The sequence below is a fragment of the Salvelinus fontinalis genome, chromosome 19 (genome assembly GCF_029448725.1).
Source record: "Salvelinus fontinalis isolate EN_2023a chromosome 19, ASM2944872v1, whole genome shotgun sequence".
Classification (NCBI taxonomy): domain Eukaryota; kingdom Metazoa; phylum Chordata; class Actinopteri; order Salmoniformes; family Salmonidae; genus Salvelinus; species Salvelinus fontinalis.
This window is the reverse complement of record NC_074683.1, coordinates 45372174-45396184: the sequence shown is the minus strand read 5'-3', so window position 1 is coordinate 45396184 and position 24011 is coordinate 45372174. Positions and strand designations below refer to the sequence as shown.

Here is a 24011-nt window from a genome sequence, read left to right as displayed (position 1 = left end):
GCTCCAGTGTCAGCGTGGAGCTCCAGGATCAGCGTGGCAGATGTGTTGCTACCTACCCTCAACACCTGGGGGCGGCCCTTCAGGAAGTCCAGGATCCAGTTGCAGAGGGAGGTGTTTAGTCCCAGGATCCTTAGCTTAGTGATGAGCTTTGAGGGTACTATGGTGTTGAACGCTGAGCTGTAGTCAATGAATAGCATTCTCACATAAGTGTTCCTTTTGTCCAGGTGGGAAAGGGCAGGTTGGAGTGCAATAGAGATTGCATCATCTGTGGATCTGTTTGGGTGGTATGCAAATTGGAGTGGGTTTAGGGTTTCTGGGATAATGGTGTTGATGTGAGCCCTTATCAACCTTTCAAAGCACTAAATGGCTACGGATGTGAGTGCTACGGGTCTGTAGTCATTTAGGCAGGTTGCCTTTGTGTTCTTGGGCACAGGGACTATGGTGGTCTGCTTGAAACATGTTGGTCTTAGACTCAATCAGGGACATGTTGAATATGACAGTGAAGACACCTGCCAGTTGGTCAGCACATGCCCGGAACACACGTCCTGGTAATCCGTCTGGCCCCGCAGCCTTGTGAATGTTGACCTGTTTTAAGGTCTTACTCACGTCGGCTACGGAGAGCGTGATTACACAGTCGTCCGGAACAGCTGATGCTCTCATTCATTCCCCAGTGTTGCTTGCCTCGAAGCGAGCATAGAAGTGATTTAGCTTATCTGGTAGGCTCGTGTCACTGGGCAGCTCTCGGCTGTGCTTCCCTTTGTAGTCTGTAATAGTTCGCAAGCCCTGTCACATAAGACGAGCATTGGCGCCGGTGTAGTATGATTCAATCTTAGCCCTGTATTGACGCTTTGCCTGGGATGGTTCGTCGCAGGGCATACCAGGATTTCTTGTAAGCTTCTGGGTTAGAGTCCCGCGCCTTAAAAGCGGCAGTTCTACCCTTTAGCTCAGTGCGAATGTTGCCTGTAATCCATGGCTTCTGCTATGTACGTACAGTCACTGTGGGGACGACGTCCTCGATGCACTTATTGATAAAGCCAGTGACTGATGTGGTGTACTCCTCAATGCCATCGGAAGAATCCCGGATTATGTTCCAGTCAGTGATAGCAAAAAAGTCCTGTAATTTAGCATCTGCCTCATCTGACCACTTTTTTTTATTGACCGAGTCACTGGTGCTTGCTGCTTTAATTTTTTCTTGTAAGCAGGAATCAGGAGAATAGAGTTGTGGTCGGATTTACCAGACATCACACCTGAGGGACAGGATGGCAACAACAACTGCCCGAGTTACACCAGGAACGCACAATCCCTCCATCAGTGTTCAGACTGTCCACAATAGGCTGGACTGAGGGCTTGTAGGTCTGTTGTAAGTGATGGGGTCATGATAGGGGCTGCACCAAATGTTTGGTTAATTATAATAATTGATTATGCTTGTGTTGTATTAATAGAAGGGGAGAGGCTATGGGGCCCCTCCACTTTTATAGGGTCCTAGACTACAGATTAACAATATAGACAGTGGGGAGAACAAGTATTTGATACACTGCCGATTTTGCAGGTTTTCCTACTTACAAAGCATGTAGAGGTCTGTAATTGTTATCATAGGTACACTTCAACTGTGAGAGACGGAATCTAAAACAAAAATCCAGAAAATCACATTGTATGATTTTTAAGTAATTCATTTGCATTTTATTGCATGACATAAGTATTTGATCACCTACCAACCAGTAAGAATTCCGGCTCTCACAGACCTGTTATTTTTCTTTAAGAAGCCCTCCTGTTCTCCACTCATTACCTGTATTAACTGCACCTGTTTGAACTCGTTACCTGTATAAAAGACACCTGTCCACACACTCAATCAAACCTCTCCACAATGGCCAAGACCAGAGAGCTGTGTAAGGACATCAGGGATAAAATTGTAGACCTGCACAAGGCTGGGATGGGCTACAGGACAATAGGCAAGCAGCTTGGTGAGAAGGCAACAACTGTTGGCGCAATTATTAGAAAATGGAAGAAGTTCAAGATGACGGTCAATCACCTTCCGTCTGGGGCTCCATGCAAGATCTCACCTCGTGGGGCATCAATGATCATGATGAAGGTGAGGGATCAGCCCAGAACTACACGGCAGGACCTGAAGAGAGCTGGGACCACAGTCTCAAAGAAAACCATTAGTAACACACTACGCTGTCATAGATTAAAATCCTGCAGCGCACACAAGGTCCCCCTGCTCAAGCCAGTGCATGTCCAGGCCCGTCTGAAGTTTGCCAATGACCATCTGGATGATCCAGAGGAGGAATGGGAGAAGGTCATGTGGTCTGATGAGAAAAATTGAGCTTTTTGGTCTAAACTCCACTCGCCGTGTTTGGAGGAAGAAGGATGAGTACAACCCCAAGAACACCATCCCAACCCGTGAAACATGGAGGTGGAAACATCAATCTTTGTGGATGCCTTTCTGCAAAGGGGACAGGACGACTGCACCGTATTGAGGGGAGGATGGATGGGGCCATGTATCGCGAGATCTTGGCCAACAACCTCCTTCCCTCAGTAAGAGCATTGAAGATGGGTCGTGGCTGGGTCTTCCAGCATGACAACGACCCAAAACACACAGCCAGGGCAACTAAGGAGTGTCTCCATAAGAAGCATCTCAAGGTCCTGGAGTGGCCTAGCCAGTCTCCAGACCTGAACCCAATAGAAAATCTTTGGAGGGAGCTGAAAGTCCGTATTGCCCAGCGACAGCCCCGGAACCTGAAGAAGGTCTGTATGGAGGAGTGGGCCAAAATCCCTGCTGCAGTGTGTGCAAACCTGGTCAAGAACTACAGGAAACGTATGTTCTCTGTATTTGCAAACAAAGGTTTCTGTACCAAATAGTAAGTTCTGCTTTTCTTATGTATCAAATACTTATGTCATGCAATAAAATGCAAATGAATTACTTAAAAATCATACAATGTGATTTTCTGGATTTTTGTTTTAGATTCCATCTCTCACAGTTTAAGTGTATCTATGATAAAAATGACAGACATGCTTTTTACATGCTTTGTAAGTAGGAAAACCTGCAAAATCGGCAGTGTATCCAATACTTGTTCTCCCCACTGTATACACATTATAGGGTTTAAATTTGTTTCACAGTTCTTTTCTAGTCTCTTCCTCTATAAAGAAACGGTCTGGGAGAAAAGTTAGTTAGAAATTCCACTATAAATCAACTTTAGGAGTGAACATTTACTGCTAAGCCTTTAGATAACACTGAAACTACGTTTGTATTGCTGTGGATGCATGGGCTTGGTCTCATGAGTAGAAGGTGATGACGTAGGCAGTTACATCACAGGGGGTTGACTACAAGCATGATAAAACCAACTTGGGACTTTTCCTATTTTCCAGAACTCAGGAAAGACATCAGTTGTATGTGTGATGTTTGATCTTTGACTTTTCTTTTTTTTTCTTAGGGGTGGAACAGCTTAATATTGCGGAAAGAATGTTGCTTCCAATGTAAATGTCTGCATCATTTCCAATCCCCCATATTTTTGGGGTAAATATACACTGCTCAAAAAAATAAAGGAAACACTTAAACAACACAATGTAACTCCAAGTCAATCACACTTCTGTGAAATCAAACTGTCCACTTAGGAAGCAACACTGATTGACAATACATGTCACATGCTGTTGTGCAAATGGAATAGACAAAAGGTGGAAATTATAGGCAATTAGCAAGACACCCCCAATAAAGGAATGGTTCTGCAGGTGGTGACCACAGACCACTTCTCAGTTCCTATGCTCCCTGGCTGATGTTTTGGTCACTTTTGAATGCTGGCGGTGCTTTCACTCTAGTGGTAGCATGAGACGGAGTCTACAACCCACACAAGTGGCTCAGGTAGTGCAGTTCATCCAGGATGGCACATCAATGCGAGCTGTGGCAAAAAGGTTTGCTGTGTCTGTCAGCGTAGTGTCCAGAGCATGGAGGCGCTACCAGGAGACAGGCCAGTACATCAGGAGACGTGGAGGAGGCCGTAGGAGGGCAACAACCCAGCAGCAGGACCGCTACCTCCGCCTTTGTGCAAGGAGGAGCACTGCCAGAGCCCTGCAAAATGACCTCCAGCAGGCCACAAATGTGCATGTGTCAGCATATGGTCTCACAAGGGGTCTGAGGATCTCATCTCGGCACCTAATGGCAGTCAGGCTACCTCTGGCGAGCACATGGAGGGCTGTGCGGCCCCACAAAGAAATGCCACCCCACACCATGACTGACCCACCGCCAAACCGGTCATGCTGGAGGATGGTGCAGGCAGCAGAACGTTCTCCACGGCGTCTCCAGACTCTGTCACGTCTGTCACATGTGCTCATGTGCTCAGTGTGAACCTGCTGTCATCTGTGAAGAGCACAGGGCGCCAAAGTCGAATTTGCCAATATTGGTGTTCTCTGGCAAATGCCAAACGTCCTGCACGGTGTTGTGCTGTAAGCACAACCCCCACCTGTGGACGTCGGGCCCTCATACCACCCTCATGGAGTCTGTTTCTGACCGTTTGAGCAGACACATGCACATTTGTGGCCTGCTGGAGGTCATTTTCGGATTTTTATTTGCCATATATTTTTCAACTGTGCTGTGATGCTTCACAAAAGATTTGAACCTTCCTATTCTCATAGCTTCTACAGATTGTAAATTAAAAATAAACATTTTTGCTAAAATAATAATTATTATATTATTGATTGATTGACTATGGCTTTTCAAATCCCCCAGTATTGCCATCTGTAGCGTTAGTTCTAGGCAAATGTTGCAATTCTTCAGCCATTCCTGGACCTTGATCTTTGACTTCTGTCTACAGCTGTATTTTGATAAAAATTGTTATGATTTATAAGTGCACATTTTGAGTGTTCCTTATTAAATAAATGGAGCACAGAATAACGGAACCAACATAAGACAGGTCCTCACCAGACATCACCGGCAAAAACGTCGCCTATGGGCACAAACCCACCGTCGCTGGATCAGACAGGACTGGTAAAAAGTGCTCTTCACTGACGAGTCTCGGTTTTGTCTCACCAGGGGTGATGGTCAGATCGTGTTTATCGTAGAAGGAATGGCCTGTACTCTGGAGCGGGATCGATTTGGAGGTGGAAGGTCCGTCATGGTCTGGGGCAGTGTGTCACAGCATCATGGGACTGAGCTTGTTGTCATTGCAGGCAATCTCAACACTGTGCATTACAAGGAAGACATCCTCCTCCCTCATGTGGTACCCTTCCTGCAGGCTCATCCTGACATGACCCTCCAGCATGACAATGCCACCAGCCATACTGCTCATTCTGTGCATAATTTCCTGCAAGACAGGAATGTCAGTATTCTGCCATGGCCAGCAAAGAGCCCGGATCTCAATCCCATTGAGCACGTCTGGGACCTGTTAGATTGGAGGGGGAGGTCTAGGGCCATTCCCCCCAGAAATGTCCGGGAACTTGCAGGTGCCTTGGTGGAAGAGTGGGGTAACATCTCACAGCAAGAATTGGCAAATCTGGTGAAGTCCTTGAGGAGGTGATGCACTGCAGTACTTAATGCAGCTGGTGGCCACACCAGATACTGACTGTTATTTTTGATTTTGACCCCCCTTTTGTTCAGGGACATATTATTCAATTTATATTAGTCACATGTCTATGGAACTTGTTCAGTTTATGTCTCAGTTGTTGAATCTTGTTATGTTCATACAAATATTTACATGCTAAGTTTGCTGAAATAGTGAGACAGTAGTTGACAGTGAGAGAACGTTTCTTTTTTAGCTAAGTTTACATATGGCAAAGCAGTCTCTAAAGTGCAGGGTAGAGTATCGGGTGGTAGCCAACTAATAACAGTGACTAAGGTTCAAGGCAGGGTACTAAGCAAAGGCGGGTTAATGGTGAACAGGCCATAGCTCAGGTGGCTGACGTCTTGATCTCTTGGGCCTTTCTGTGACACTGGGTGCTGTAGATGTCCTGGAGGGCAGGCAGTGTGCCCCAGAGGATGCGTTTGGGCTGACAGCACCACACTCTGGAGAGCCCGGAGGTTGCGGATGATACAATTGTTGTACCAGGCCATGATACAGCCCGACAGCATGCTCTCAATGGTGCATCTGTAGAATTTTGTGAGGTTTTCTGGGTCCAAGACAAATATCTTCAACCTCCTTCGCCACACTGTCTGTGTGACAGGACCATTTCAGGTAGTCAGTGATGTGCACACCGATGAATTTTAAGCTTTTGACCCTCTCCACTGCGGCTCGTCGATGTAAATGGGGGCGTGCATGGCCATGCTGTCATGGGTGAACAAGGAGTACAGGAGGGGATTTAGCACACACCCCTGTTGGGCACACGTTGAGGATCAGCGTGGCGGAAGGGTTATTGCCGATGTCTTACGGACATCCCGTAAGAAAGTCCAGGACCCAGTTGCACAGGGAGGGGTTCAAACCTGAGGCCTTGAGCTTAGTGATGAGCTTGGAGGGCACAATGATTTTGAAGGCTGAGCTGTACTCTATGAACAGCATTCTTACATAGGTACTGTATTTCTCTTGTCCAGGTGGGATAGAGCAGTGTGCAGTGCAATCGCAATCGCGTTGTCCGTGGATCTGTTGGGACGATATTGTAGTGCGTCTAGGTTGTCAGTTAAGGTGGAGGTGATATGGTCCCTATTAACTAGCCTCTCAAAGCACTTCATCATGACAGAAGCGAGTGCTTCTGGGTTGATGGTCATGGTATGAAAAAGGTGTCTTTGCTTGTTTTGGTGTTCGCCAGCGTTCAGAGTTTGGTCTACGCCCCTTCATTGGGGATTGGTCAACAGTAGGGATTCTTCAATGAAGTGTTTGTTGTCATTCAATGAGAGATGACCATGTTCATGCAAAAATGTTTCACTTGAAATATACTACAAAAAACATCTTAGATGGAAAATAGTGTGACTAAGACCTCTGCAAACATCAAAATTAATCACAGATTTCTTGAGTTATCTTAGATTAATTCAGCCTATTTTGAGGAATTGTACTTGTTGATTTGATTTGGCTACAGCGTCTCAAGACGGACAAACAGTAATATTGACTCTTTTCTTTCTAGTTTTTCAAGCCAAGTTATTTTAAGGGAGTATGCGAGCGCAAACGTTCACTTCACCTAGCTACGTTCTAGACACTGAGGCATATTGAAGAGACACTAAGATAACGTTGCAGTTCAGTTCAATTGTTTATTGAAACTAGACATTTAATTAAGTTTCTCTCATACATCTCTGATCTCACCCTATTACCTGTTCTTGCTCTCCACCTTCAAGCTGGAATTGCATCCCTCTCTTATTTTCTCTACATCTTTTTCTCTCCTTTCCCTCTCATCCTTATCACTCAAGACATTTCTCCTATAATCCCCTTTCCTGCGCTGGAACGTGTCGTTGCTCTGGTAACTCCCGGAGTGTTAACAGGATTGGCAGGCGTCCCTGACATGACAGTGTCTGATGTAGGCGGTGTTACTGTAGACAGGTTCATCTGTGGAAGGGATCATTTAACTCACATCAGATCAGTTACTCTCACTCCAAATCAGTTACGTTACATTAAATACATTCAATTCTAGGGTCCAGAGTTTTTTTTTTGTCAGGTTACAAGGTCGTGTGAAGCTCTAGGACCTAATCATTATGCAACATACATCACTTAAAATAACATTGTAAATTGAGATAATCTTTTTTGGGAGAAAATTGTCAAAATAGTTTACCTGTGCTGGATCTTTGCCTCTTTCTCCATTGAAATGCAACCAAAGCCAGCACACTAGTAAGAAACACTGCTGAGCATCCACCCGCTGTGATGATAATCCACAATGCTACCCCTGTAGCCCCACCAACTGGCACATCTGGGGTGCTAGATGAAGTGTTGGTTGTAGTCATGTTCTGTGAATCTGAAAATCTAAAAATAAATATTCAGGCCACTAAAACATGCAGCGTTAAAAACAACCAAATGTGGATTATTTGGTAACCCAGCGCTGGGGAAATATTGGACAGAACACACACTGGTCAATTTTGACCAAGACAGTTGGGTTGATGGGATTACCCAAACATGGGTTAAATTAACGATCAATTGGGTATTTCTTAACTCTCATAGTGGGTTGGCTTAGCAGCTGGCTCTTTTTAGTGTAATCCTTAGGTTATTTTCAGGATACGTGGCTAATTAGGGTTTGGCTTTCAGGTAGATCATATTGGCCACCCATGTCATTCCTGTTCATCATGTAAAGTTTACATTCAAATTTCCCCTTATTTTGTGTGCATTTTCCACATTCGTCTAGAATAGTAAGATTACCTTATTAGAATAGGTAATAAACATACTACCTGATTGTATCCCAACAGTGAGATTTACATATGGCGCCGGAAGAGATGGCCGCCGTTTACGGTCTCCTAACCAATTGTGCTCTTATGTGTTTTTTTCCCCCGCGATATTTGTAAATTATTTTGTACATAATGTTTCTGCAACCGTATTTTACGGAAGAAAAGAGCTTCTGGATATCAGGACAGCGATCACTCACCTCGGATTAGACAAAGATTTCTTCAACAACAACAACAACAAGCAGGACTCACACGATATTCTCCAGACACCCGACAGGGCAGACATCCCAATTATTCGCAAAAGGAAGCGACGCAGAGGACGAAGAGCAGGATGCATCGTCCGGACCCGCAGAAGGCAACTAGGAAAGCTGCCGTTACCGTCAATATTACTCGCCAACGTGCAATCATTGGACGGCCCTAAAAATTGTCAAAAAACCCAGCCATATGTAACAGTATAACTTTACGTCGTCCCCTCGCCCCAACCCGGGCGCGAACCAGGGACCCTCTGCACACATCGACAACAGTCACCCACGAAGCAGCGTTACCCATCGCTCCACAAAAGCCGCGGCCCTTGCAGAGCAAGGGGAAACCCTACTTAAAGTCTCAGAGCAAGTGACGTAACTGATTGAAATGCTACTAGCGCATACCCGCTAACTAGCTAGCCATTTCACATCCGTTACACTCACCCCCCTTTCAACCTCCTCCTTTTCCGCAGCAACCAGTGATCCGGGTCAACAGCATCAATGCAACAGTATAACTTTACGTCGTCCCCTCGCCCCGACACGGGCGCGAACCAGGGAACCTCTGCACACAACAACGGTTGCCCACGAAGCAGCGTTACCCATCGCTCCACAAAGACCGCAGCTCTTGCAGAGCAAGGGGAAACCCTACTTAAAGTCTCAGAGCAAGTGACGTAACTGATTGAAATGCTACTAGCGCATACCCGCTAACTAGCTAGCCATTTCACATCCGTTACACATAGACTGTTCTCTCTACTACCGCATGGCAAGCGGTACCGGAGTGCCAAGTCTAGGACAAAAAGGCGTCTCAACAGTTTTTACCCCCAAGCCATAAGACTCCTGAACAGGTAGCCAAATGGTTACCCGGACTATTTGCATTGTGTTCCCCCCCAACCACTCTTTTACACTGCTGCTACTCTCTGTTTATCTTATATGCATAGTCACTTTAACTATACATTCATGTACATACTACCTCAATTGGCCCGACCAACCAGTGCTCCCGCACATTGGCTAACCGGGCTATCTGCATTGTGTCCCACCACCCGCCAACCCCTCTTTTAAGCTACTGCTACTCTCTGTTCATCATATATGCATAGTCACTTTAACGATACCTACATGTACATACTACCTCAATAAGCCTGACTAACAGGTGTCTGTATATAGCCTTGCTACTCTTTTTTCAAATGTCTTTTTACTGTTTTTTTATTACTTTACTTACCTACACACACACACACACACACACACCTTTTTTCCCCCGCACCATTGGTTAGAGCCTGTAAGTAAGCATTTCACTGTTGTATTCAGCGCACGTGATAAATCAACTTTGATTTGATTTGACATAGGCTTTTAGGGGAATTCATACACTACTGTAAGGCTCATTGAAGCTACAAAAATGCTAATGTTTGATAACTATAGAACAGAATAGATTAACAGGAATGAATGACATTTACTCTCATGGGTGAAAAAAAGCCACACCCCTACTAAACTATGCCTCCAGTCTTCTGATCTGACACACTAGGTCATATCTTAATAACCCAGCCCTAATAACCCAGCCCCCAGCATCAATAACCCAGCAGTGTTTAATGCAAACTACCTAATTAAATGACCCAATGCCTGCAAAACAGCAGTTGGGTCAACCAAACACGGCATTTTTTGTATAATCTCAAACACAGTGAAATTAAATGTTTTACCCTAAACTGGCACTAAAGATTTTGAACTTAAATAATTTATAAAGTGCTCAAGGGGTCTGAGCTTCTGTCTGTTCCTACAAATGACTCAGAGCTGAAAATAGCCTCAGAAAACAAAAATAAACTGCTCTTACCTGAGATGACACTGACAGTTGGGTGTGATTCCCTCTCCCCCAGCACATTCAGAGTAACAATGTATGTCTGGATGGTTCTGCCTGTGGAGATCACACTGCAGGTGTAATCCCCTGAATCTCCCTGACGGAGACCCTGGATAGTCAGAGATCCATTATTCTGGATCTGCGTCCGGTTGTTAAAGATGGTTGTCTTGTGGTCACCATCTTTGTTAAACTGTACTATAGACAGCAGCTTATTTTTTCCAGGTTGGCTATATCTCCATTCAACCTGACTTTGAGGTTCAATCTGCTCACTAGGTAAGGTCAAAATGATGAACTGACCCTCAAAAGCTGTCCTTGTCTTAGCCACAGCCAACACCTCTGGGACCTCTGTAGGGAGGAAGGAGGAGATGTTTATGTTAGTGGAAATTTAAAGTAAATAGGTCATCGTAAGACAATCAATAAATGTTTCTTACCTATGGAGAGGAGCTGGAGAGTGAGGAAGACTATGATATGATGGGACTTCATTTGTCCCAGAAGCTGATCCTATGAAATCTGTGTCAGGTAGGACCAATGGTGCCCGTTTCCTCTTTCAATCACAACTGTTTGACGATGCACTATAGCCTAGTTGTACAACTGACTAGGTATCCCCCTTTCCCTTGTATCTCTCTCTCTCGCTCTTCTCTCTCACCTCAGTGCTACCATGGGTTTTTCTATTTTACATAAAACGTCATTGCCGGTCTTTACGCTGGACCACAAAATTGTTTCTCTAATGCCATGGCTACAGAGAGCAACACAGTCACCCATTGCAGAGCCTCTAGAGCACATATGTCAGAGTCAAGGCCCGCGGGCCACATCCGGCCCGCGAGAAGGTTTTTTACGGCCCCTGGGATGATCTTGATTTATTATTAGAACCGGCCCGCAGACCGCAGCAAGCCGGCAGCCCGCAGATCTTTTACACGCACCAATACTACATTTCCCACAATGCAACGGTGACGCACCGAGCAGTAGGCTGCTTCATTTCAATATTTATTGGCACAGCAGTCGTCAGCATCACAGTAAAATTAACTTTCAGATACCCATCAAAAATGGCAAAACGGAAGGTGGACACTGAGAACCGGGGGTTTCAAACAAGGTGGGAGTCGGAGTATATGTTCACGGAGGTAGCTGGAAAACCTGTGTGTCTTCTGTGTGGAGAAAGTGTGGCGGTACTGAAAGAGTATAATCTGAGACGACATTATGAAACGAAACACGCGGACAAAAACAAGAATATGGACATGGAACAAAGGCTACAAAAGGCAGAGGAATTAAAACGAGGCCTCAAATCTCGACAGGCTCTGTTCAAAAAAGCCAAATCACAAGGCCAGGCTGCTGTCAAGGCCAGTTTTATTTTGGCAGAAGAGATCGCTAAATCAGCCCGGCCATTTACGGAGGGGGATTTCATCAAAAACTGCATGATTAAAGTTTGTGACGAAGTTTGCCCAGAAAAAAGGCAACTCTTTTTAAATGTGAGTCTGAGCAGAAACACCATTGCCGAGAGAGTAGACCAGTTGTCCATCAATCTAAAAGAGCAGCTTGTGAAAAAGGGAAAAGATTTCATTGCATATTCCTTGGCTGTGGATGAGAGCACCGACATTTCTGACATTGCCCAGTTGTCAATTTTCATCCGCGGAGTGGACTCCAGCCTAAGCGTGACAGAGGAGTTTTTGGCTTTACGTCCTATGCATGGCACAACTACGGGGCATGATTTGTATGAAGAGGTGTCAAGATGTGTAAATGAGATGGAGCTGCCTTGGGAAAAACTCGTGGGTTTGACAACCGACGGAGCACCTGCGATGTGTGGACACAGGAGCGGACTGGTGGCGAAGATACGGGAAAAGATGCAAGAGGAAAACGCGACAGGTGAGCTGACAGCTTATCATTGTATCATACACCAGGAAGCGTTGTGCGGTAAAGCCTTGAAAATGGAGCATGTAATGAGCATCATCACGCGCACAGTTAACTTTATCAGAGCCAAAGGTTTGAATCACCGCCAGTTCAAGGCATTTCTGACGGAGTTAGAAACGGAGCATGGTGATTTGCCTTATCACACAGAGGTGCGATGGCTAAGCCAGGGAAAGGTGCTTCAAAGATGTTTCGAGCTTCGTGAGGAGATTTGTCTGTTCTTGGACAGCAAAGGGAAAGACACAACACAACTCCGAGACGAAATGTTTCTGTGTGAAATGGCTTTTCTGTGTGACATTACGAGTCATCTGAATGCAATGAACTTGCAGCTGCAGGGTCGGGATCATGTCATCTCTGATATGTACAGTACAGTGAAGGCATTTAAAACCAAACTGACTCTGTGGGAGACGCAGATGCGGAAAGAAAATTTGAGCCACTTTCCCAGCTGCCAGACCATGAATTAGAAGCTCTCTACCAGTGCGTTCCCGAGCGCACAGTTGGCTGATAAAATAGGTATGCTTGCCGCTGACTTTCGACGCCGATTTGCTGACTTTGAAGCACAAAAAAGCAGGTTGGAACTGCTCGGTAACCCATTTGCTGTTGACGTGGAAAGCTCACCACCAAACCTCCAAATGGAGTTGATTGACCTCCAATGCAATGATGCACTGAGGGCAAAATATGCGGCAGTGGGTGCTGCGGAGTTCGCCCGTTTCCTCCCCGACACAATGCCCCAGCTGCGCATCCAGGCTGCTCAAACGTTGTCTATGTTTGGCAGCACATACCTGTGTGAACAACTGTTTTCTTTGATGAACCTGAACAAAACATCACACAGAAGTCGACTTACTGCTGAACACCTCCACTCAATTCTGAGGATTTCCTCAGCTCAGAGCCTTACCCCGAACATTGATGAACTTGTGGAAAAGATGGGACACCACCAAGTATCACCCTCAACCTCAAACAAGTGAACATTACTGTGCAATCACATATTTAGAGTTTTTACTCAGTTCAAGTTTAAAAGTTAAAGTTTAATATTTGTTTTCACTGCATGTTACTTCTCCTTAAACAAAGTGTTGTTTTTGATTAATAGATTTTTGCACTTTATTTTATTGTATTTCAATCCAATTATATTTTAAAAATATTTCAGTTGAGTGGATGATAGAAAATTGCTATTATTGTTTTTTTCTTTGAAGTAAATTTAGCCCACTTTTGCTAAAATAGAAAATATAGGCTACTGATGGTGCCTTGAATACCGGTTTCTTTCATTTAATGTTCATGTTATGGGGATTTTTATATAAAGGAAATTTGTCTTTTGTGTCTGTTGAAAATTAAAGATTACTGACAGAGCCATAAGAAAATATTGCTTTATTTATCTGATCATATTGGAATATATTTGTTAGGTTTTCAGTAGGTTCAATTAGGTTCACTAGACTATATGCGTCATTTAAAAAATTTTCAATGAACATTCGAACAGTCCGGCCCTCGGCTTGTAGCTAAATTTTTTATTTGGCCCTCCGTCCATTTGACTTTGACACCCCTGCTCTAGAGCATAAATTGCATACTCATGCCTCTACTTCCTGTGTACAAGGATGTGGTTACTGAAGTTAGAACGCTACACAGTATAGGGCTGAAGGCCATTGCCAACGTGGGTCAGAGGAGATGGTTAGGTTGTGGTTGGAGGTGTGTTGATCTATTGAGTAGGCTCTACGATCTGAACACAACCGTGAGCTCTGCAGATAAGCATAATTTATTACATTCAAGTCCATTCTGACTGACATACATCCCCCAGTGGTGTAATGTTTTGCAAGTTTCTGCCATATGTGTCTTCTAGATTACATTGCTCTCTCTATGACATATTAAAGTGGAAAGCGTATGAAGCCTAACACACATCACCGAAGCGCCGACATACACAAATAATATTCATTCATGTCAGAACATGTTTGTAATAATTACCTGTATATTGTTAACACTGCTCACCTAATCCATACATTTATGGGCTTTATTCCATGATCATAGAGCCCCAGAGTGGAGGTGTCATAATACCCATAAAACCTAGCAGTCAAACAGGACATCGGTTCCAATCATTTTTCCCCATAGGGGATTTTTCAAAACACTTAAAAAGAGGGCTGTGTTTTGTGTAGGCTTATCCTGGCATGACATTTTGATAACCATGTAAATCTCTTAGACAAGGTGACTTTTATCAATATATTGCGCTCTGTTTACTCTCACATACGAAAATGTTAATTAGGTATTAAAGTAGAGATCATGCAAAACTACAAATCCCTGCAAGCTCCTGCACATCATCTCTAGCTGTCACCTTTGCTAACAGGACAGGTATTGTGACAATTAAAAACTCGCACAACACAGTTCACAGAATTATCCATTTAAAGAAATTTTGCAAATGTATTCATTACTACATTTATTACTACATTTAGTTAACAGTTGATAGTAAATCCAGAGATTCTTACCTTTGCCTCAATTCGGCAGTCTAGTCCAGATCCTCATGGCAGTTGTAGTTCTTTATTTTCTTTTTTTCTAAAATCCCCTTTGGGAAAAAATGATTGGAACCACTTCCCTATTTGACAGCTAGGTTTTATGGGTATTATGACTCATACTGTGGTACTCTATTTTGGAAGCATTTGTTTGAAGCCCAGTCAGAAGAGGCCCAACTGAGCAACTACCGCCCTCCTTGTGCATATAGGCCATCAATCTTATTGTTAGTCATTATCATTAGGCCTAAACATATTTTTTTATAAACTATTGCAAATTATGTAGGCTAATCTTTACTGTAAATTACAGGTGTAATTATTAGTCCAAAGAGTTGCAAGAGTTTCTATTAGACAAATTCGGGAAGATAAGTTTTGCAACAGAATCGGCATAATGTATACACCCCTGGTGTCAAAGTCATTCCATGGAGGGCTGAGTGCCTGCAGGTTTTCGCTCCTCCCCTGTACCTGATTGATGAATTAAGGTCACTGATTAGTAAGGAACTCCCCTCACCTGGTTGTCTAGGTCCTCCATGGAATGTTTGACCCCCCTGCTCTAAATCATTGAAATAAGAATTGTTTGTAGCCATTGAACACTTGCCCTTTGTTTGTCTCCCATCATAACAGTATAGTGGCAAACCTGGGCTGTGTTCAGTACGAAAAAACATAATAGAACATTAAATTAAACGGAAACGGTACTGTCCTAAACAACCAGTTGAAAAATTAGCAGGGGTTGGGTTAAATACATCACTCATTGCTTCAAGCGACACCCCACAACACCTGTCAAATGGAGAAAACTTACCTCAAAGTCTGTTCAAGAACGTTTTGGGAAACAAAACATTCCACAACATAGCAAACGTTCAATTGAACTGAACTCAATCCTGGTTTGGAAGATTCTAAGGACTTTAGTGGAGGGTAGAGCTCTAGGTAGAGGGCTCTGCCCTCCTGCCAAACTTCCCGGGGTTCAAACTAAGTATGGTATAGGGGGGGATTTATAAAAAGTTCAGAATGTAGGTCTATGTTATTGTACGGTTACCCATGTCATGGTCATGTCCAAATCATCCGAAAGTATCTAAAATTGATTGTGAAGCTGAACAAAGTCACTTATAGATGCTATGAACATGATGTGTGAAAAATGCTCATATCGGGCCCATGACTTGAATGGGATTTGTGCCATAAATGCTAAAATGTTAGCATGTGGAAACAGTGCCAGGGAAACTAAACCAAAGCATGAATTGCTGTCAAACCTTGACCCTCAACCTGGACTCAGGGGTAGACGTAACATAGTAAGGATAAATCCGGGACACTCATTTGTCTGATATGTTATGTTTCGTATGGTATGTATTAATTTGTGGATGTCCATCATCCATTTCATATGATATGTTACGAATTGCAATATGTACAATATGGTATGATTTGCAATTCGTACAATATGTTACGAATTTGCAAAACCTCTATGTAACGAATTCCAATTTGTTGTGGCTAATGTTAGCTAGGTGGCTAACATTAGCTAGGCTAGGGTTAAGGTGAGGAGTTAAGTTAAAGTTTTGGGGATAGCTATCATGCAAAGCAGTGCACAGTAGCTAAAATGTAGTATGTAGTTGCTTATGCTAAAATTGTCTGTGATGAGATGTTTGAGCTACACAACCAATCTCCCTGCCTTTTTTTCCCCTTAAGTAACCTTCTGTCTTCTGTAACCATACCAAATGTAGCATGTCATACTAATTTGAGTATCCTGGATTTACATTTAGTATGTTATGTCTAGTCTGACTATGAGACCAGACTGTGTCCATAGACTGCTTCCATGGTAAGGCAATCAATGGGTGGGTTTGAGCAGTAAGCCTAACGAGACCTACTGTAGACAAAAGTTGACGAGTAAAGTTGGGGGAGGTGCATCTGCGACAGCTGAAAGTCAGACACTAGTGGTTTTCCAACAGCAAGGCTCAGTTCAACATGTCAGTATGAACAGAGCTGATATTGTTGATTAAAAGTTTTTCTGGATAAATGTCAAAATAAACTTTTTATTTTGGCAAGTCAGTTAAGAACCAATTCTTATTTAAAATGACGGCCTAGGAACAGTGGGTTGTATGCCTTGTTCAGGGGAAGAACGACCGATTTTTACCTCGATGTAGCAACCATTCGGTTACTGTCCCAACGCTCTAACCACTAGGCTACCTGCCGCCCCTACAGTATAACACAATGAAAACATAAGGTGTATAATGAATTGATGAGAGAGATGTCTGAAATATTACTTTCATTTGTAACCCCTGTTGCTTTAGAATAAAAGAAAAGTTGGTTCCTGATTCAGTCACGTCTTTAGCCACGTTTGTGTAGGTCAAACAAAAACACCCTCGTGTGGTTGACCAATAGTGCCACCCACAATGCAGGTGATGGCTGCATGGTGCAGTTGGCGACTTAATCAAAAACTGCATGACCTTTGATCACATAATTTTTGTCAAGTTCATGCAGTCAATATTTAGTTGCAAGTCTGATAATTTTTATAACCTTAATACAACACACTTTGAAAGCCTTGACCAACGATGGTCACCGACTTGATGTAATTTGGGTGAACTATCCCTTTAAACTTAATAAACCATTCAAGCAGAGATCTGTATGTAATTATGAAATGCTCATGTCTCCGCTCTAGCAATGGGAGTTGTTGTCCCAACATAAACCCATAGAAACAAATTGGCCTTATTTTGGACAGATTTTAGCGAGAGTGAAACATCTCGCCTGGCCCATCCTCTCTGTCCAAACGCATTTTGGTACGTCACGTTATTGCGACGGAATGGACTTTTCCCTCTTATTCTGATGACGTAGACCTCAGTTCAGCAAGTTGACAGGTCAACAACGCGTTTCCACAATGCAAATAATAACAAAATAACCACGTTGTTACGTGTTAGTTGACATTTGTATTGTGGTCAGACATGACCTGAATGTAGAACCTTTGAACTGGAAGTATTCTATAGATTTTAGGCCGTGGTTTCCTGATCAAAATGTTGTTTCTTATGGATTCAGTGATAATGTTCACCTCACAGGTAAGAACTAACGTTTGATAGCGAACATAAATTCACCCCATTCCGTACAAATGTGTTGACTTCAAAATCGGGGGTGTGAATTAGGTTTCTATTCAAGCGTTGATCGACATAGTAATGGCTCTATAGTATTGGAGAAAAGTTGAAAAAACGGACCCTCCGTTACATCGTGTCATGTCGTAACGTACAGCACGCATAAAGCAACTATTTCTGTCTTACAATCTCTCTCCACCAGGTGTAGCACTTCTCTCATCGTTTAAAAACAAGAAATGGACAGTGACGGGGTAAGGGGGGGATACCTAGTCATTTTTTGCGTCATCATTCTCAAAGCCGCTGTTTACTTCTAAGATCACTTTAGCACCGCCCTAAAAACCCGATTCAAATTCGACACAAACCTTCAAATAGGTATGTACTGACACATTATATAAACTCTTTATAGTGTTTTATTTACATTTTAGAGGCGATAAGGTGATAAGTTGGACAGATCGAGTGAAAAAAAGCTATTTTCCCACACAACATCTCTCCTTCTCACTATCACGCATTAGTTTCACTTCCCCACCCGCCATTTGTAAAAAGACCCGACGGGGCTCATTGCCTGCTTGAATTATGCAGAAATGGGCAGCGTTTAGGTCATGTAATTGATCATGTTGGAAAGGGGAGAAATTTTGCTCTACAATGGTATTGACATTACAGTTGATCTGGAAGTATTACGTTTTTGGGTCGCTAAAATAAGGGCAATTATACGGATCAAGGCGATGTACGTGTTTACGTGAGTTTACGTTAGCTAGATAACGCATCACAGCATTTTGGGATCTTGTTGCTTAGCCAGCTAACGTTAGGATGTTTGCACATACACTCACTGTCTGGTGCAGGTTAACCAACGTGGAAATCTTCCAACTCTCTTCTCAGGTGCTGTTCTTTGGCTTTGGGTGGCTGTTCTTCATGCGGCAGCTGTTCAAAGACTATGAGGTATGTTAAATTAGTCACTAGCTACACAAGTAACGTTATTGCTACAGTGCCTTCAGAAAGTATTCATACCCCTTGACTTATTCCCCATTTTTTTTGCATTACAGCCTGAATTTAAAATGTATTAAATATATATTTCTCTCACCCTTCTACACACAATACCCCATAATGACAAAGTTGTGAAAATATGTTTTTAGACATTTTTGCAAATGTATCGAAAATGAAATTATATAAATTTACATAAGTATTCACACCCCTGAGTCAATACTTTGTAGAAGCACCTTTGGCAGCGATTACAGCTGTGACTCTCTGTGTAAGTCTAAGAGCTTTCCACACCTCGATTGTGCAACATTTTTCTATTATTCGTTTCAAAATTCTACAAGCTCTGACAAATTGGTTGTTGATCATTGCTAGACAACCATTTTCAAGTCTTTCCATAGATTTTCAGGTAGATTTAAGTCAAAACTGTAACTTGGCCACTCAGGAACATTCACTGTCTTCAGGGTAAGTAACTCCAGTGTAGATGTGGCCTTGTGTTTTTGGTTACTGTCCTGCTGAAAGTTGAATTCATCTCCCAGTGTCTGGTGGAAAGCAGACTGAGACTAGTTTTCGTCTAGGGGTTTGCCTGTGCTTAGCTGTTTCTTTTTTGTCCTGAAAAACTCCCCAGTCCTTAACTATTACAAGCATACCCCTATCATGACGCAGCCACCACTATTCTTGAAAATATGGGGGGTGCTACTCAGTATTTGCCCCAAACATAACACTTTGTTTTCAGGACAAAAGGGATATTCAATGTCTGCATTTTTAAATGTTTACCCCTCTACCAATAGGTGCCCTTTGCGAGGCATTGGATAACCTCCCTGTCTTTATGTTTTTGAAATTCGCTGCTCGAATGAGGGACCTTACGGATAATTGTATGTGTGGGGTATAGAGATGAGGTAGTCAATCAAAAATCATGTTAAATACTTTTATTGCAAAAAAAGTGAGTCCATGCAACGTCTGTGACTTGTTAAGCTACATTTTACTCCTGAACGTATTAAGGCTTGCACTAAAAAAAAGGTTGAATGCTTATTGATTGAAGACATTTCAGCTTTTAATTTTTTAATAATTTGTGAACATTTCAATAAACAGAATTCCACTTTGACATTATGGGGTGTGTAGGCCAGTGACAAATTTTTTTGGGGAAAAGAATATTTAGCTAGTCTACTGGCCGTGCCTTTATTTCTGTAGCTAGATGGCTTGCTGTCATTCTGTTCCTGGAATATCCTATAAGACCAGTTGTGAGAACCAGCATGAAACAGAAAGTGACTGATACATCAGCATGGGTGCTTAGACAGTAGTGATATTTTGTGACCGCACCTACAGCCTAATCTAACCCTGTGGTCATGTTCCGGTCAACAGGTACGACAGTATGTGGTCCAGGTGGTGTTCTCCATCACCGTTGCCTTCTCCTGCACCATGTTTGAGCTTATGATCTTTGAGATACTGGGTGCCTTAGAAACTAAGTTAGTACAATAGTTTAATCCATTCTTTACGTTACCACGTTTATTCAGTATTATACTTTGCTCTCATCAATGAGCTAACATAGGCTAGCTGATGTGTCATGTATGTCCTTGTATCTGTGTCCCTCAGTTCCAGGTATTTCCACTGGAAGTTCAACCTGTATGTGATTCTATTGGTTCTAATCTTAGTAGTGCCTTTTTATATTGGCTACTTTGTCGTCAGCAACATCCGCCTTTGTGAGTGACATTTTGTCCATATTAGTCCAGCTGTAGCATAAATGAATTGATCCTTCCATGTTTGATGCTACAGTGTATGATGGGTGCTCTCTTGCTAGGGATTCTTACACGCAGTCTCTGAAGTGTATATTGTGTGTTTGTGTCTAGTGCAGAGACAGAAGCTGCTCTTTGCCTGTGTCATGTATTTCTTCTGGAAGTTGGGGGACCCTTTCCCCATCCTTAGTCCCAAACACGGTGAGTGCCTGCCTACCTTTCCCCCTCTCCCTATTCTCACTCTCCCACTGCTGTGCAGGGCTCGACAGTAACACTTGCCCGGGACAAGTACAAAAAATTGTCGGTCAAGAAGAATATAGATTTAAATTGTCAGAAGGACAAGTAAAAAAATTATGCTAAAATCTGAATATCAAACAATTAGGCTACTCTGATCAGAATTGAATCAGTGTCCTCCGGATGCAATGTGTTGCACACTGCCCTCCTAATCTCATCGTAGTATAATTATTGTAGGCCTGCATTGACAGCCAAGAGTGCTCTTTCAATCATGCAGTTGCGAGATGCGTTTTTGAGCTCAAAGCAAGCCTAGCCATGTGTGCACATTTGTGGATATTCATTGCTAGTTAGTGAGTTATTTGCCCAGTTATAGCTCATTTATGGTCAGCAATGAAAATCTTGGAAAGGTAATTGTGTGTGCATCACCTGCGTGTGCCAGAGAGAGACAGACATTTGAGCAGCAGGTAAAATAATGATATGCAACTGACTAACTAGTAGGGCTGGGCAATATACCGTATTTTACGATATACCAGTATTGATGCAAGGACCGGTTTGGGTTTTTACTTTACCTTCTATAAGGGAATTTGAATGTTTGGTTTGTTAAATGTGATACACCGTGTGTAACGTCCAATTCTATAGTTTACTCCGCTACTTGAGTCATCTCCTCTCTCTCTCTCTCTCTCTCTCCATGCTGCTTTCCACACAGTTCTAGCCCCGCCCCCTGTCACTTCTAGAGAGTGTTTGTTGTTCCTCGACCATGAGACATTTGGGTTCAGTCTGCATGGTCAATGCAGCACATGCAACAATGTTGATGACGACAATGCTGTTTTCACTTTGCTTCTTAATATAAATCCATTTGCGTTCAATAAGCACACTATTAGTTTGTGTTTCTTACATCTGCAAACTGCTAGTTTGTTTTAGCAAGTTGGGTCTAAATCGTGTTAGCCGCTAAAGCTAGCAGCTAAATGTACTGAGTCAGAGCAAACGTAACTAGCTATACAGCAGGGATCATCAACAAGATTCTTGACTGGATGGTCGGGGGGCCAGAACATAATAAAAATGTAAAAAACATGTAGACTGCAAATTGACCACTGGAAGCCTTAACAGATATATAATATTTGAATAAAACATAATCATTTCAAACCTTGATTACTTTTGGGAACACTGTCCTGCATACCGGGCGCAGTGCATGCTGACATGGTCGCCAGGTGTACGGTGTTTCCTCCGACACATTGGTGCGGCTGGCTTCCAGGTTAAATGGGCATTGTGTCAAGAAGCAGTGTGGCTTGGTTGGGTTGTGTTTGAGGACGCACGGCTCTCGACCTTCGCCTCTCCCGAGTCCGTACGGGAGTTGCAGCGATGGGACAAGACTGTAACTACCAATTGGATACCACAAAATTGAGGAGAAAAAGGGGGAAACACAAAAATAGATCACCATGGTGCTGATTCCCTGGTGTTGTTTACGATCTTTTATGTCCTACAATGAAACATTCTTTTTTTTTTTTGCTCAGAACTTGGGGGGACAAATTCAGCCCTTGGGCCTCCAGTTGGGGAACCCTGTAATACAGCCTGATAATACCAGTGATGGTGTAGGCCTAAATCAGTGTTATTTGTGCAACAGTATCTTATAAATCAAAGAGGAATGTACAAAGCATGAATCTGTTAGCTACATGAAGTAGTTAAGACAAAACATTCAATGTAGCCAAAGATTATAGGGTCCTCTAGGAAACACTTAACACTGTGTTCCTACCCTGTCACAATAACTCCTGGCATTTTCATTCGTGGTCATGTCAAACAACACTGTGTTCAAATTGCACATTATTATATTCTAACTATAGAATTAGAATAACCATTCAATTTCTATTATTCCAACAGTTCACCCAAGTGTTTTGCTCCAAATCGCTAGTCAAATCGCAATTGCAACATTTGGTTAAAAATAAAGCCTAGATTGTTTGCCCATATAGTGCAGCCCTACATTGCAGTGTGAAAATGACCTCAAATGAGTACAGGAAATGCAGAAATGAAACATTTTCTATTGGAGAAATGGAGAAAGGCCCATTGAAATCACTTAGAATATATGTGTTGCCACCCTAGGGTCACACACCACTCATAAAGCAAATGTATAACCTGTATTATTAAAAAACATTAAAAAATAAAATGTAATACTGTGATATTATATTTTGGCCATATCGCCCAGTCCAACTAACTAGATAACCAGACAAACTACAAAATATGTTTTGAATTGGCTATCTCGCTAGTTAATTATTTAGCTGTTAGCATGTATTAATGTCTAGCTATTAGCATGCATTGTCATGTCCGATGTCCTAAAATAACTTTTAATTTTTAATTTTTTACAGTTGTTAATAAACTATCTCTCAAGAGCTCATTATTGACTAGGATTCTCTTCTATTCAATACTGGCCATGTAATTCTGACAAAGTTACAAAAATATCCCTAGAATAGCCTGATTGACAAGTAACTCCTATGCTGTCAGGATCTCCCCTGAACACTGACTATTTTAACCTACGTCTTACCTCGCCCACCTCAGTCTTTTGATCCCTGTTTCATTGAATGAGGGAATTATTTTATGTTGCAGGGTGGCCAACCGTCCTCCAGGAGATTCCAGGAAAGCTACTGGGTATGCAGGCTTTTGTTCCAGCCCTGTTCGAACAGGGCCGTCAACTGCCCTTACACCTACATGTCCTACTTTCTACGGTTAGTGTACTAAGTCTGTATAGTCAAAAACAGCATTAAACAACTACATTACCTACAATTCCATTCTCTAACTCCCCATAGACACCTACTACTCTACACCTCACATACAGTACTCGTCACTCCCAAATGGCCTACCCTTTTATTCACCAGTTAACATAGTACCCTTACTACATTTATACCTGTGTGATGCATTACATCTTTATCTACAGGAATGTGACAGAGAGTGACATTCTTGCCTTGGAGAGGAGACTTCTTCAGACCATGGACATGGTCATCAGCAAGAAGAAACGGTGAGCGTGAGAGAGAATCACGTGCTGTTGTCTTGTGTTTGATGTCATATGTTTTGTGTTTTGTCCGTGCAGCATTGCCATGACGCGGAGGCAGATGTACCAGCGAGGGGAGGACCAGAACAAACAGACAGGATTCTGGGGCATGATCAAAAGTGTCACAACCTCACCAACGCGCAGCGAGAATATCCTTCACATCGTGTGTGTGTGTGTGTGTGTGTGTGTGTGTGTGTGTGTGTGTGTGTGTGTGTGTGT

At 42.9% G+C, this 24011-nt stretch overlaps 1 long non-coding RNA gene across 1 annotated transcript; it reads left to right on the top strand.

Moving 5' to 3' along the window:
- Positions 1 to 16826: 16826 nt before the first annotated feature.
- LOC129816815 (uncharacterized) lies at positions 16827 to 23937 on the top strand. Its single transcript, XR_008753613.1, has 5 exons — positions 16827 to 18752; positions 20151 to 20254; positions 20636 to 20722; positions 23351 to 23469; positions 23679 to 23937. It is a non-coding gene; the product is annotated as an uncharacterized LOC129816815 (long non-coding RNA).
- Positions 23938 to 24011: the final 74 nt, after the last annotated feature.